This window comes from Cebus imitator, unplaced genomic scaffold (genome assembly GCF_001604975.1).
Source record: "Cebus imitator isolate Cc_AM_T3 unplaced genomic scaffold, Cebus_imitator-1.0 Scaffold26, whole genome shotgun sequence".
NCBI classification, from domain to species: domain Eukaryota; kingdom Metazoa; phylum Chordata; class Mammalia; order Primates; family Cebidae; genus Cebus; species Cebus imitator.
The window spans coordinates 169626-174610 of NW_016107341.1; positions in this window are offsets into that span (position 1 = coordinate 169626).

Consider the following 4985-nt stretch of genomic DNA (forward strand, 5'->3'; position numbering starts at 1 on the left):
ACAAACAAAAAAAAGTTCTTAGAGTTTTGCTGTTGAGGATAGAAAACTAAATTTTCTTTTTCTTTAGAGACAGGGTCTTTCCATGTTCTTAGGCTGGATTTGAATTCCAGGTCTCAAAGTAACCTTTTGTCTCAGGCTTTTAAGTAGGTTGGACTACAGGCATGTACCATCATACCTGGCCTAAAATTTTGTATATTAAAAAAAGATGTAACTTTACTTTTCAATTGCTAACATTCACTATGTTATAAAAACTCTTCCTCCACTAAAAAAATTAGTCAAGGAAGACCTTAATATTTAAAGGCCTATTAATTTGTCAAATTTAAGAGTAATGCACATTCAAAGAACACAGAGAAATGGACAACATGCATAAGAAAAAATGTTCAACATCACTAATCATCAGAGAAATACAAATCAAAACCACAAGGAGATATCACCTCATATCCATTAGTATGGTCATTGTTAACAAAAAAAACTCACAAAAGACAAGTGTTGAGGAGGATATGGAGAAACTGAAACCCTTGCACATGGTTAGTGTGAATGCAAAATGGTGTAGGTGCCATGATGCTATGGAGAACAGTATGGAGATTCCCTTCATAATTAAAAATAGAACTACCATATAATCCAGGATTCCTAGATCTGGATATTTATCCAAAAGAATTGAAATCAGGATCTTGAAGAGATATTTGCACTCTCATGTTCATTGCAGCACTATTCACAATAGCCAAGATGTGAAAATAATCAAAATGTTCATTGACAGATGGATATATAAAGAAAATGTGGTATATGTACATAATGAAATATTATGCAGCCTTACTAAACAAGGAAATTCTGAAATATGTGATGGCATGGAATAATCTAGAGGACATTATGCTAATTAAATGAGACAGAGACAGAAGGACAAATACTGAATGATCTCACTTATATAAGGTATCTAAAATAATTAAATTCGTAGAATCAAAGAGTGGAATAGTGTAAGTTGGGTTGAGAAGAAGGGAGAACGGGGAGTCACTAGTCAACAAGCATAAAGTTTCAGTCAAGCAAAATAAATAAGCTCTAGAGATCTGCTATACATCATTGTACCTATGCTAACAATAATGTACAGTATAATTAAAAATTTGTTGAGAGAGTAGACCTGATATTAACTGCTCTTATCACAGAATAATTTTAAAAGTAGTACACATTCATTATATAAAATTAAGATATAAAAAACTAAGAAGAAGAAAAAATTATAACTCTTTAACTTCATCACCTAAAGACAGCCATTGTTAACAATTTGGTTTCATTCTTAGCATTAATTCTAATTTTTAAAATTCTAAATAAATAAAATTGATCCATTCACCTTTTTAAAATTATTTCTAGTTTAGCCTCTAATGTACTATTTATACTGTATTTAGTCAAGAAAGAATTACTTGCCATCTACATCTTTTTCTGGTATGAAATGTAAGGTTGTATGTATTTTCCAAAAATCAGTGAACATATTCATATCTAGGACAGGCCATGACTTCCTAAATTACTAAAGTCATCCTGGAAATGAAGGTGTTTTGAAATTATTGGTATTTTTCATTATCCCACAAGTCTGGATGTTTACTACCGTGTTTCTTTTTTATTATTCATGTTTTAAAAACCTCTCAGGAAAACAGAAACATAAAAACCTCCTAGAATCCTTCTCTATTTCAGCGCCTCAGTCACCCCATGCCCTTGTCTAGCTCTTACGTTCTCTACAGAACTGCATCCTGGCTTCTTAATCCACTGAAGAGGAAATGCCATATTTGAATTCCTCCTGATGGACATAACAAGTGAAAATGTGCCCATCTTAAGACAGATTTCCAAAGCCTTTTCTCACATGATTAAACAAATATAGTGATTGAATAATGGTTTGATTCTTACTTTGGTCTTGCTTCCCTCTCCCAATATTATGTTTACATTTTAAAAGAGGCCTTCAATGACTATTGTCTTACTTCCCTATTTCTGCTGTAACAAATTACCACAAAATTTGTGGCTTAAACCCACACAAATCTATTATCTTACAATTCTGGAGGTGGGGCATCCAAATGGGTCTCACTAGGCTAAAATCAGGGGCTGACAGGGCTATGCTCCTTTCTGGAGGCCCCAAGGAAGCCTCTGTTTTCTTGTCTTTTCCAGTTTCTAAGGGTCTCCCACCTCCCTCTTCCATCTTCAGAACCAGCAATGTCCCTCTAAGTCTTTCTCACATCACATCACTTTAACTCTGACTCTTCTGCTTCCCTCTTACACATTTAAGTTTTCTTATGATTACATTGGGCCTTTGGATAATTCACGATAATTTCTCCTTTCTCCCTGTTGCAAAGGTCTTAACTCAATCGCATCTGCAATGTCCCTTTTGGCAGGTAAAGTATGATATTCATAAATTCTGGGGATTAGGATATGGATATCTTTAGTGGGGAGGGGTGCATTATTCTTAAATACTTTAACTCAGAACAGTGGATAGTATCTGAAATGAGAAAGAATCATTGGGGAGATACCATTTTCCTTCTGCTATTTCTCAATCATGCTAGTTTACTACTTTAGCTGTTAGAGTAATAAAATACCTTTCAGGAGTAAAATGACTATTCTTGCACACTCTTTTTCAGGGCTGCTCCAGGGAAAAATTGTGAAGCAGGATTTTGTTGGGCCAGTCAAATTTTTCCCTGCTCCTACTTCTTTCTCAGAACTCTGCTCACTTCTCTTCCAGTCTTATACTAATCCTGATAAGGTACTTTTGTAATAAGAACTAAAGACATAACTCTTCTGAGGGTATTTTCATGTAATCAGAATGCTTTGAAAAGCAAAAGACTTCAAGACACAGACTGGAACTATAAATTCCAAAATAATCAGGAATTAACCAGTAACTTATATTAAGTATTTCTTCATTATATGCTCTGCTAGTTAGGGAGGGAGGGATCCAAAGATAAGTGAGGTTCTGACATGTAAACTGTCAGGTAGTAAGGTAGTTCATGATACTTGACAGAATAATTAACATAAGCCACTATGAGAAACAGCTTGCAAGTTGCAGCGGCTTAATACAGAAATGTTTTATTTCTTACTGATGTCACAAACCAAAAGAGATCTGGTGGCTCTCCTAGGGGTTTTCTTCCCCAGTGTTGCATCAGAGACCCAGGTTCCTTCCATTGGGAGCTTCTATTTTCTAGGAAAACTTCCATATTCCCACCCCAGGTGCCCTCTGTTTGACCAGCTGACAAGCAAAGAGCGTGGAAGACCACATGGGATGTTTTAGGGGTCAGGCCAGAAAGTAAGGTATGTCACCACCCTACATTTAATTGGCCAAACTAGTTACGTGGCCTGACCTAGATTCCAAAGAATGGGGAATGTGACCTTCCTATTGTCTATGTCACATTCTTTAAAAGGAATCTGTCAGTCAACAAGATTTATTGATGATCAGCTTGGTGCATATAATTGTATTAGACACTGTGAAAGTAAAAAGAGAGTTAAACGTTCACATGCACAGATAGAGAAAATGGATTAAGGTAGGAAGTCTCGATTCATTCTGATTAAGGCATTCGGGGCACATTTAACCTTAGGAATAATGTATACATTATGGTATGTGTCATAACATGTTTTCTGGGTTCAAATGTATGCCCAGATTCCTCATAGACAATTGCAGACGTCCTCCATGTTCAACAGCTGAAACAACAGAAGGAGGAGGGCCTCAACAGTGTAGGAAATTGAATATACCAATAACAGGTTAATTATTTTCATAAGCATAAAAACAGACTAAATGTTAACCAGTCAGAGGCAACTTAAAGGAGGATAGGATTAGGAATTTGGGATCTGGGATCTGGGTCATAAGAAAATTACGTAAAAGAACAGGAAACAAATGATAGGACATGTTGGTTGTCATCAAATTGGCAAAGAACTTACATAAAATAAAGAGGAAAATAAACCAGTGAGAATATTAAATACATAGTGACATTATAGCTAGGGAAAAGCAAACATAAGTTAGAATTATCATGACCTCTTTTTGGTCACAAAAGACTTATAAATATATATGTTTTCAACAGATTTGGTGACCTTATAATTATGGAATGGGGGCAAATTAAGCAGCTGCTTGCCTTCTGATGTTCAATTTTGCCCCTCCTCACTCTTAATTTTAAATGATTCAGATGATCTTGTAGCACAAAAATAGTCATAGGGAACTGATATTTGCTGAATGCTTATTATATGTTGGGTACCACACAGGAATTTAACCAAAAAAAATATGTTTACTATTTTAATTCTCAGGAGGATGTTCTGAGGCAGGCATGCTAATTTCTGTTTTAACAGAAGGGAAAACTGAGGCTCAGTGAAGTTGTGTGACTTGATGAAGGACACATTAATATGGTGGAACTGTATGTAGAAACCAGGTCTTTGAACATGGTTCATTGCTTTACATAATAATTCTGATATTAATATAATTGATGATTGTATCCTCTGGTCAATATATTGAGCATTTTATAAGGCATGTAAGGCAAACTAAAATATTGCTTACTTGAACTCTGAAAAAAGGTAAAAGAAAGGTGAAGTTGAAATATTGAAATGTATTGATTTTGGCACCAGAGAAAAAAATGTATACTTCTCTCATTCTGCTGTTCACATTTTATTCTCTTTTTCTTCCTTTTTAATTTATACCTTGCCAATTTCTAAAAAAGATGTAATGAAAGCTCCTTGGCTGACTCCCAGAAAATTTATAATGTAGTAAAATTATTTTCAGATTTCAACCTAAATAAATTGCTTGCCTTCAGATTGTAAAGAATCAACAGTATTGACAACTTAAAAAACAATCCACATAGGTGGTATGTATTTGTGCTTTATATGAATAGAACTATATTATGTGCATTTTGTATAACTTGCTTTTTTGTTTAAAACTATATCCTTTGGAGTCATCTATGTTGCTTTATGTAGCTGTAGTTCTTTAATTTTTACTATTGTATGTTTTTATGGTCCTAATAAAAAACACATAATTTTTTTTT